Genomic DNA, 12,523 nt, shown 5'->3' with positions numbered 1-12,523 from the left:
GGGTGACCATATGTCCCGTTTAAAATGGGATTGTCCCTATTTTTATCATTATGTCCCGTTGTCCCGATAGACGCTTTTTGTCCCGTTTTTAGAATAGGGTCCCGTTTTAATCCCGTTATTCCCATAAAAATTATAAACCGAGAGTAAAAGGAAAAAAAATAAGACATGCCATATAGTATATATGAATCACGAAATGCAAGAAGGGCTCATGTCCACATTTTATAATTTTTCCGGAGAGACAAAATAAGGCCACATATCTAGGACATACACCGTTTTTACATTTAACACAAAATATCATGATCATTTTATAATATACCAGTAAATTGGACATGTGTCCCGTTTGCACAGAACGGTGTATTGTTGAATCTAAACAAAAATCTGTAAAAATGTGATATTATGAAAATTATGGACATGTGCCCTTCTTGCATTTAGTGATTCATATATACAGTGGCATACATTCAATCTTGCTCTGGGGAGGGGGGGGGGTAGGGTTAACAAAAATAATCGTTATATTTTTTTTTTCGTTGCACTGATAAATAAGATAAATAACTGCTATAAATAGATATTATTTTATACAACTTTTTTACCAATTTACAGTTTACTTTTACATTACAGTAAATTAATAGCTATTGGAATATAAAAACAGCATAGTTAACAAAACTTTTCAAACACTTATCTATATAATTATTTAATTATCATAATGTTTGTATAGTTGTATATTTTATGTTCAAAGCGTAATAATGAAACTACGAATATATTACACGTCATTTTATTTATTTTATTTTATTTTATTTATTAATTAACACCCGCAAGGGGTAAAAGTACAGTGGTTTAATATTAATTTTATCATTATATAATAACAAACATACAGGTAATACAGTTATTTAAATATACATAATTTTAACTCATACAACGAATCAAAATTAAAATCAAAATTGGTAACTTCATTACATGATTTAAGCAAGCGGGATATTGGACTATTAATAACATAATTTCGAGTAGCTATGGGAACATGTAAACTTAATATGTTTCTAGTATTAAAATTAGGGACTTTAAAACCAATTAATATTAAAAAACGTCATTAATAATTAAGCTTTATTTTTTTTGCCCTGGGGGGGTTTAAATCCGGAAACCCCCCTCGTATGTACGCCACTGTATATATATATATATGTACTACAAACTCATGTGTGAGACTTCTAAAGAAATCGATATTAAATACGAATAGTTTACCAATATACATATTATTATTATTATACATACTGCAGTCCATTTATAGTCAACGATATTCGGTATAATAGGTGTATTAGATATATTAATCGAAAAATTTAACATAGTCGTATGTACATTGCAATAGTCTTGTGTTATTAATGTTATAGCCACTGTGTATTAGTTCTTTTTATTTAAATTGTTGTGAGTCGTTAGTGTTATCACTTGTATTATTTTTTTAAATTGCCTAAAAATAAAATATGTTCACTATACCTTTGAAGATTAACTAATGCAGTAATAGAAAGAATATTTTCAATCACAAATATTTAATGGACGGACGAAAAAGATCGTTTCCTCGTACCAACTGTCAAAGCAATAATAGTTCTTAAAAATAATTTTAAAAAATATTCCGGTAACGATTTTTATAATTTTTTGTTAACACAACCAAAACTATTAAATGCATTCAGTTAATCAAAAAAATATAATGTCAAAGGATGTAATGAAGAAAATTATGAAAAATCGACATAAACTCAATAAAAATAAAAAATATTTTAAGTAATTTTTTTCAATCTCACAGCAAAAAAAGAATGCAAATCAATGTTTAATTAAAATATTAAACTAATTAAAAATTATTTTTATTGCATATAATATAAGTTAAAAAAAATGTTGTCCTTTTTTTTTTAGAGAACATATTTGTCCTGTTTTTTTTTTTCATAAATCCTATATTAATATAATAAACTAAATATTTCCATTATAATCATGGCTTTATAACCGTGAAAGAAATTTTGTTGTCATTTTTAATCTTCTCCAACTTTCAAGATCCTAGACAAATTATTCCCAATTTACAATCATCAATCTCTTTAGGTCTTGTTTTATGTCATCTAACTAGTGATTTTTCGATCTTCTCTTAGTCTCTTCCATTCGGGTTGCCATTTTATAATTGCTCTACCTCTGTTCGTTACTTCTCTCTGCTTACACGTCCGAATCGTTTTACCCTTTGTCCTTTCACATAGTCGTCATAACGGGTATTTTTGTCATTTCACTTAACTCTTTATTTTTTTTCCGTCAGCTATTAGCTTCAACATCATAAATGGGTCCACATATTGTTCTTATTATTTTTTATTCAAAGGTCCTTCGTTTTTGTTTAACTCTTGTCATGGGTCATATTTCACATCCGTACATAACTGTAGGTTTTTAATTATCTTCGTGTAGAAGTGTATTTCTGTACCTCTAGAAATGATCTTTGATTTAAATGATTTCATTAGATCGAAATATGTGCTTTCACCTTTATTGATGCGATTACAGATTTGAATACTTCAATCATTATTTCCAGTGATTGTTGAGTTAAGGTACTTAAAATGTCGGGTTTTCTATTGCAATATTTTCACTAGTCGCGGTTTCCATGATTTTTGTATTTTCTTCATTTATCACTAGACCGATTTTCTTTTGCTCCGTTTATCAATTTTGTTTTGTTATGTATAACTGATTCTTGTCTTTTCCAAGAATATTTAAATCGTCTGCGAATCTTAATATTCCTAGTGTGATTTTATATATATTGACCTCACGATTATACACTATGTACCATTTTTTCCAGTACGACGTTGGATATTAGTGGTGTGAGTCTGAGTTATAGCCCAGTTACTTCAAATTCGTCTGACAAAGTGCTGTCCATTCTCACTTGATACCATATGCCATTCTTGCACATTTTTGTTGGTAATATAAGTTTTTTTATTTCTTTTTCATAACCTAATCATTTATATGATGTATATATTGTTATGGGCAACCATGTATTAATAGAAACCGTGTGTGATTATGTAACACGATATTATATGTATTGCGTAAAACTGCATATCGTTATATTTAACTAATTGGTCATAAACCGAGTAATATTTAAAAATGTAATAAGCTGTTAATCCATATTCTTAGAATAATGAATTAGGTTAAACGAACAAGGCCTATCGCTGGATATTGCCAAAACAACAAGTCCTATGACGTCAATAGAGCAATATAAAAGGATGATGAAAACGAACACAAATCAGATGAGTTCTAGTGGCTGCATACGAACTGAGTCCCAGTACAACCTTTTATGACAAATTGAGTCCCGGGTTGTTTTTGGGGTGTATACTAATTGAGTCCAGTGAAATTTTAGGTATAATACTGATTGAGTCCATGTTTTAATACTAACTGAGTCCCGTTAAATTTTTTTAAAAATAAAAACATTTTCCTTTCCATTTTTATAGACTTATAGGACTGTCTGTAACAAAAAATTATACAGGTGTGGTTAAAAATGTTTTTTTTTTTTAAATATTTTTTAATATACTCACATATATAATAATGTAGGGGTATAATATAATATGAATAATTTATGTATAATTAAATAAATATAGATAATGATAAAATAACAATTTTTATATTGGTAAAAATCTATGAGAAATGCATTGTACGTATTAAATTCTAGTTATTGTGTTTGATTGCAACAGTATTATCTGACGAAAGTCATAAAAATGATATGAATGATATGTATATATAGGTATATCCGTATGGAGCGGCTGTGCAACATAATTTTAATTATTATTATTATTATTATTATTATTATTTATTATTATTTTTATTATTATTCATAATTTTCGCTGTGCCTGGACTCTGGATGGTTATTTCATATTTTACTCAAAATAATCCTCGGACTCAATTCGTATACAATTAGTTTCCTAACCACGGACTCAATTAGTATATGTCTCGTTTGTACCCGGGACTCAATTAGTATATTATTTTTTCCCCGTTCAGGTATAGGGACTCAATTAGTATACAGTGGTTCTAGTTACGGAACTGAAAGCAACTTCACGTCACTTAGTATCAGAATTTTGTTAAACACTTTGAATTGTAAAATAAACGTATTAAATATATTAAAAGTTTAAGTCTCATGTCTAATTAATTAAAATTAATTACATCTTCGACCGCATAATTTGAAATCGAGCCGGTGGCACGTAATTTGGTTTGTACAAAATATGATTTATTTGTGAATTTTAATAAGACTTAAGTAAAAAATGTCTTGAAAAATGTGTTTGTGAGTGTTTACGCATTGAGTAAAGAAAACAAGTGATGATCACTAATCACGCATTGCGTCGTTGTACGTGTATACAATTATAATACTCATAAACTAAAACGATTTTCGTACAATTTAAGATACTTTAAACATAAGTAGAATATAACAGAAACAACCTTATGTTGTATAATTCCAGTCTCCAGACACCAAAATTGCTCCTCTCACTTACAAATACGAGTAGGTATAAGAACTACTCTCTCTCTCGAAAAGAATTAAATATTTTTCGCTGCTATTATACGCTCTCGGAGAAACTAATAAGAAAACCGCAAAACTAAGTAAACTTTTTGTAGAGAGTACTGCATGTAACTACTTTTTTGTTTCCAATTTAATATTAAAAAAGCTTTGCTACGAGAAAGTTTCGGAACATATTTATTCCGCAAAACATATATTAGACGGGCACTTGTTTGGTTGAAATTTTGTTTTAAACCTTATATGTTGTAGGACTGGTGCATTATCATATCATACTGCCGAGCGGTTTTCACTGTATAGAAAACGAACACGGACATAATAAACTATATAATATTAAACTAACAGACTTTTACGGACTTATTTTATTTGAAACCTAAAATACAAAAAAACTTTAGAAAGTTTAATTGAACGGATCGTGAACATTTATTTTTATGGTTTTATAATATTATACATTATTTTAAATAATTACTCTAATTATCAATAGGATTTAAAATCAAAATTAACTATATATTTTTTTTTATCGATGTAGAAATTAAAATTAAGCTTTGAATATTTATATATCTATTTATATAGATTATTTAATGATATAAATATTTACGGCAAATAGGTAGATGGATAGATTTTTTGATTATTCACGTTACAATATTGTTAAAATTAAGTGTAATAATTTAGGGATAATTATTTTATTACGATAATCAAGAAAAAATTACAACATGAAAATTTAATAAATACAAATAATTAAATGTATAATTTAAACCATAATGAAAAAAATGTATCATTAAATTCCATTATAAATATTGAATTACTTTTTAACTGATAATCAATAGAAAAGACTAAAAATATGTATTTATTTTTTAAATATTTGTGTTAAAGTTAAGTAATAACTTTAATAAAAATGATCAGCTGACATTCAATAAACTGTTATCTGTAATTAACATATTGTAACATTCGTGTCTATAATTAACACAAAATTGTTCGTAACTTTAATTTAAATTACAGAATAGCTTTCGCTAATTATAATTACTTTTATGGAATAAAATGTATTTTTGTTGAAATTCAAAATTAAAATATGTAAATTTATTTTAGTAAAATCGATTTTCACGAAATTCAAATAAATCTAATAATATATAAAATTTAACACCTATACAATATCACATATACATACATCATTCAACCTAATAATTTTATTGGCTAACATTATAGAATCAATAAAATAGATTTCACTAAAATTTGTGCTTACGATATATTGACACATTCATACGTCTGTAAGTGATAATATATGAATTACTTAATGCTATTATAATACATGCGAACATTGTAAGTTAAATTTGTTTTAAAAAATATTGGTTTATTTTATGTTTATCGATAGTCACGTATTTTAATAAAAACCAAAATGCTTTCGAAATTGCTTAATTGCTTAATCAATTGCTTAATTAGCTTAATCAATAATAAAATTAATACCGAGTGAAAGCAATAAAAAAAAAAAAATTGTTCATTTTCATTAAACCGCATCATACGGCCTTGTCAAAATTTACTAAGATAATTAAAATGGTTGTTATTTATGATTGATGTATTTAAAAAAATCTTTTGATGTGATTATACGTATTTAAATATAATAGGGTTTGGTTTTTTTTTCTTTTTTTTCATATCAGGGCTTTAAACGTAAATTATTTTTTCGTGCTCCTCAAATTAATGTCATCTCACATGCAAGTAATGACGGGTTAATATTTGCAAAATTATTTTGTAAGATATTGAAAAAATGAAAAGTCAAAACTATCTATGAAGAAAATTGATAATTGTAGATTATCAGAAAATGCTAATGTAATCGGCCGCGAAGTTTCTGAGATTAGCCGTTTGAAAGAAAGTGGTTTCACGTTAATGCCGTTAGAAGACAGATGTATTAAATACACTATTTAGGTAAATGTTTATTAATAATTTATAATCATAGATACACAAATATGAGTTATTACTAAAGACAGGATTTTTATAATATTACATGTTTTTACTGAGACCACGCAACACCGATTGTATGAGCTTTCTTAAAAATGTATTTTCATTTATAAATATATAAATTAATAAGCAAATAGTTTATATATAGAAATAAATTAAAGTTTAGCCCGGAGTATTGTTAAATTTGTAAAGTATGACCGGTTTTGAATTAAAAGTTCATCGTCAAGTATGTACAAAGTCAATCACATCACGACTGAACACGGAAAAAGTCTGATAATATTATGCGACAATGTTTTCTTGATGTGGACGCAGCTTTATATCGACGAAATAGTAGCGAAAAACGAGCTTATTATTCCTAATTTCGATTGAAAATATTCAAAAACAAAATAATTGTTATTGCAGTATAAATCCGTATTTCAATAGTGAACTCTACGTGTACCTTTAATTTAATTTAATTTAAATATTTTCCTTTACATTAATCCTTTTAAAGTATACATGTTTATGTATCAGTATAATGAAAACGTATTACCGCGAATCAGCAAATTGATTTCCGTTTAATTAATTTGATCTTCACAAATCATCTAGTTATTATAAATATAAATTAATCTCGTTTTCTTGAAAAACCACGCGGAAAGGACCGTTTCGAACGGTCGGTCGACCATGAACGGTTTCGAGTCATGTACGAGATGGAACGGTATTATCAATACTGAACAAGTCAAGTCAAGTGATACGAAATGACGATCGATAACGGTCATAAACTTAATCGATCAAAAACGATAGTATTGCAGAACGCCGCAATATTTCAGTGCATCGTACCGTTGTAGTGTAACAAACGCGAAATTTGCAAAATGCATTTTACAAACGCATCGGTTAACGAAATAATTGATTTCTTTAATCCGGTTTTAAACCGGTCACGTTTTATAAAAAAATAAATTAAATAAAAAAAACCACCGAATACGACATGTTGCTCTAACGGTACACCCAGGTGCCAGGGATCAAGTTTATGCGGTTTGTTCGGCGCAGCAACGAAGTTGATAACACGGAACAGAGCACTATTAACGTTTTAGGTTTTTGGATTTACGACGGTCACACCGCACGGTCAGCATCGGCACGGACCTCCGGTCGGAATAATTTATACACACGGTGTATGTTGTACAAGTATTATGCTACGTGCGTACGGTATTACACGCACGTCTATCATCATCATTTATTCATTCGTTAACTTTTTCGGTATCGCATTTTATCTGCACTTCTTTTTCTTTTCCTTCTCTCTTACTCCTCTCACTTACACACACTCTCTTTCTGTCCCTCGCTGCTTTTTTTTTTTTTTTTTACTTTTTTTTTCTATCTACAAAGCCCTCTTAGAATATCCTGATTTACGGTTCACTTTAGAAAATTGCACCTGCTCCGTTTTCCGGTCTTACTTCGCGCGCTCGCCCCGTGGTCTTCGTACGGTCGCTGTTTAATATTAATGTTCGTAATAACGTTTGCAAAAATAAAAGTTTATCTCGTACTACAGTTTTTCGGCTCCTCCACTAACATGTTCGGCCTTAATGTTTCTCTTTCTCTCTCTTTAATTTTGTATAATATTTAAATGACGAACGGTCTTTTGTTTTATTTTTGTTCAAAAAAATTCATGCAGTACATAAATATTAATTTGTTTTAACTTTGCCATCAGTGCGGTAGCGACCGCCGCATCTCGTTATATTATTATAATCATGCTGCTGCGACACCACCCGCGTCGTAAAGTGTACGGCGAAACGCGATATTTTCACCCAGCACCGGTAAGTGGACGGTAAAGTAGAAGAACCAAAGAGACCTCTGGGGCCGATACAATAACAACAACGCCGACGAGAGGAAAACTAACGGTATTCAAATACTAATCGTTTTTCACTCGGCGTACGACTATGACGTACACAATATTATCGTTATTAGTATGTGCTCGTGACGTATACGTTTTCCAGGCGACACTTCCCAAAATTAAACGTTATAACTAATCGCTTTCCGAGAGCGTGTGAGTCGAACACTTGAACGGCCTTCACACGATCAATACTGCCGTCAGTATTTTGGATACTGATATGGATCGTATGACATGAACATTGATGTACTGCCAGTAAAGAAAAACTACATTGAAGACTGATGAAAAAAAATTGGATATCGAACCGTCAATAATTATTCATCGATAATAATGTTGATCGTGTAAGGTGAATAACGACAGTTGTTCAGTGTAATTAGCACAGCGATAAAAGATGCACGTGATGTATTTCCAAGCGCGCCGACGTAGTAATCCGTGGTTTTACTTAATAGTTTATTATATATATATTATAGAAAATAATTCTAGTAGTCTTCGAAGCCTGAAAGCTGGATTTATTTTAAAAGGTTTAAATACTTATAGTACTTCTTACGTTAGGCAATCCAATCTCTTATCCAACGCTTCCTATTAGTAATCCGTTTACTTGAAATATAAAATGTTAAAACAAGCTTTCCGTTTTTATAATTATAATAAGAAAATACCTGTTTTTTTTTTTTAAATAAATAAAGACACGTTGACATCACAGTTCATCGAAGTTTGCATCGTCATCAGTCGAATGCCGAACAAACTAAGTATTGATAATATCCATATTCCACAATATCCAATAATCCATACCGACCATGTGAAGAGTACACAGTCAGTAATGTAAATACCATTGATAATTACACTGCTGGCATTACTGATCATTTGAGGGCAGGCGCGGATCCATGAGGAGGCACACACCCCCTCAAAATCCTAAAAATAGGGCTTTCGATTATTTTTCGATGTTCATCTTTATAGTCTACTATCTAGAGTATTATAAAATTACAAAAATAAAAAATATAATTTTATATTTATTGTGCAGCGACTAGTGTATAAGTGTGTTACTGCCGCCCAGGGGTGAATCTATGGATGGGTTCAGAGGGTCAGCTGACCCACAGTTAATATTTGTTGACAAAATTGGCCCCTTGGAAATTTTTTTCTCTTTTTAGACTTTGATTTGGACTCTTGGACAGTTGGCCCATCGAAGTTACTTGAAAAATGAATGCCATATATATTCAAAATTTAAAATTTTTCAATTCATAATTTATATTTTAAATTATATCGTTTTAGTAGAAAGTTAAGTAAATCATATTTTATTCCGTACGTTTGTTGCACTGATAAAATTAGATTATATTTATTAATCGTCAATAAGTCATTATCGGTAGTATCACTAATTCTAAAATATAATATAAATATACTTATACACTTTTATGAGCATATTGTGTGTTTTTTTTTTTTACTAGGTATTAATTTCTAATTCAGTTTCATCCCTAATAAATGGCCTCTTGAAATTACTTGATCCACAGTTCTCCGACTCTGGATCCGCCCCTACTGCCACCCCTCCGTAAAAAGTTAAACCGATCGTATGTGGGGCCTTTGAGAAGATGAATAGTTAACGGGTGGTGCAACGATTTTTTAGCAAGTTGTAATCTCGCCCAATTGTACATCCCACCGCCGTATTGCGCTATTTCTACAGCCCTGTCCGCATATGTTAAAAACGAAATCGCGACACAAGACCTCGGTCGTCGGTACACACTTCCATCCGGGACGTTGAACGCGGAAACAATATAACGGCTAAACTTCGGGCCGATAAACCGTGAACGCATTACCTGCGCGCACCTCCCCGCGCGACTTGCTCACACACAAGCACCGCGGGTGGGTAAAAGCATTTCGTCGACGGGATATTGCGTGCACACACATATCGTATACTGCGCGACCGCGGTAATACGATTTCAACCGGAGCGATAACTTTGCGCCAGCGGTTTTTATTGTTATTGTTATCGTATACATTTCGGAAACAAAAAAAAAAAGTTAATTTATACCACGTCGTCGAACGTTGCTGCACGTGACATTCAGATTGACATGTGATTTTTCTTTCGGTTGCGAGGCAGCGGAATAAAAATGAAAAAAAAAAACGTTCTTCCGACGAAACGATCGAATTGCCCGTTTATCTGAATCGCCACCTGTTTGTTGTCAGACGTATCGTACATAATACCATGTCGTTTCGTCGTTATTCGTTCGGCAGCCGATAATAACGATAATAATAATAATCGTACGTGTAATATATCTTTTATGACTAATATTATATATATATATATATAGTGTTCAATCGGTTAAGTGAATTTTTCATGAATTTTAGAATTTTTCGATGATATTTAATCTTATTTTTCTTATGATACTTGACAATTATTTTATAAAATAATAACTATAAAAATCGATTTTAGTATCACTTAAAAATACTAAAAAATTGCAACGGTACATTTTACTTCCGATTCGTGTAGGATGATACGCATAATAAAAGAGACATTTTAAGTATCAATATTGACCGATATCTAGTTGCAGTAGAACCAATATAATATTAACGGCGAACAATTACCGGTCAAGTGGCAACGATCGCGGAATTTTCATTTTTCATTTGTTCCGTTCGTGTACAACGCACTCGTATGGAGTAATAATAATGTGATATCACGATCACCGAGAACCAGTGGCGTGGTGATGTGGGTAATCAAGAGGTGGCCGCCTCTCAGTTTTTTGGGGGGTGGTTATCGACAAAATATACTTGCCTCTGAAAATGTTTGAGTTTACCACACCACTGCCGAGAACAATTCGTCAGAAGACCCAGAAACACACGCGTCGTACAACAGTCGAATGGCAAAACACCGTGTGTTGTCAACGATAAATATTACGGTAGAATCAGTTGTAATTTTTATTTTTATTTTTCACATTTTGTACCCGTTAGCGTGCGAAATTCGTGCACGAAGATTACGCGTTGTTTACTTCGATATAAAGTGATTTCGTTTGGTTTGCACAAGTCGTTGCGAAATTGTTCAATATCGTTTCGTACGACAGAATTATACGAAAATAATAAAAATGCTATAAACGAAAAATATCACTTGCAACATCAGTGCGCTACGGCGTCGATGCATCAAACCTCACGGCATTCGGCAGGTCGTCGAATTTACCGCGAACCGTTCGTCCGTTATTTAGTCTCGTAGCGGCTTTTGCGTTGATGAGGAAACGTCCACCGACGGACCGTACACATTGTTCAGTTAGCGGTTCAAGTATAGTTAATGCCATCCACCCACCTACCAAAAAGTCATATTAGGTACAAGAACTTACCTGATTTTTATTAAATTACCAATTTTACATTACCTACCGCTGCCAGATGTCAAGACCAAGTATCCACCTATTAAAATGATACCTTTTTGGTAGTTCAGTGAAATACAAAATTCATGGTCAAGCTTCCCCTGGTAATGATGATAATCGCGAGACGATTCCGTTCCTACCGCACGGCAAACACGAACAGACGGCGATTACTGGGAGGGCGAGAAAACGAATAATTCGCGTTTTGTCGTCGAATGTCGGTACGTCTTACGGACGAGTATACTCACGTACCGGTTTTCAGGCGCGGCTGCGTCGAGACGTGATGCCAAACCGTGTACGGTGGAGGGGCGGATCTAGGGTGAGGGTTCGGGAGATAAGCTGACCCAAGGTTAGTATTTGTTGACAAAATTGGCCCCTTAAAAACTTCTAATAATTTTAAGCGTGTTGACTACAAGTTAAAGTTAATACTAGACGGAGCAAATCACAGTGCATTAAAACATCTTTACGCTTGACCCCGTAATCCTCCATAAAATAAAATAAACGTTAATGTTTCAACGATGATTACGAATAAACTTAAAAACACGTGTTACACGATCATATCGCACCTTTTTTCGTCACAAGGCGTGCATTTAACAATATAATAATAACTTTATTGCATTTAAGAAAAAATTCTTACTTACATTACACAAATAAAAACTATTTATATGATTGCTTCCAAAATCCAAGGCTTGTGGAGGAGACATCAGTTCTTATTTTTAGGTGTGTTTACAATTTTAAGACAACTACATTTAATTCTTATCAAACTGTTCAACTTAAGTTTATACAAATAAATAAGTAATAATTAAACAATAAATTATAAGAAAGGGACAATGTTTAAGTACAGCACAAATGTATGGATGGTTTTATAAACATGTTTT

This window comes from Sipha flava, unplaced genomic scaffold, assembly GCF_003268045.1.
Source record: "Sipha flava isolate LNK unplaced genomic scaffold, YSA_version1 262_pilon_pilon, whole genome shotgun sequence".
NCBI classification, from domain to species: domain Eukaryota; kingdom Metazoa; phylum Arthropoda; class Insecta; order Hemiptera; family Aphididae; genus Sipha; species Sipha flava.
Note: the sequence above shows the minus strand (reverse complement) of the source record.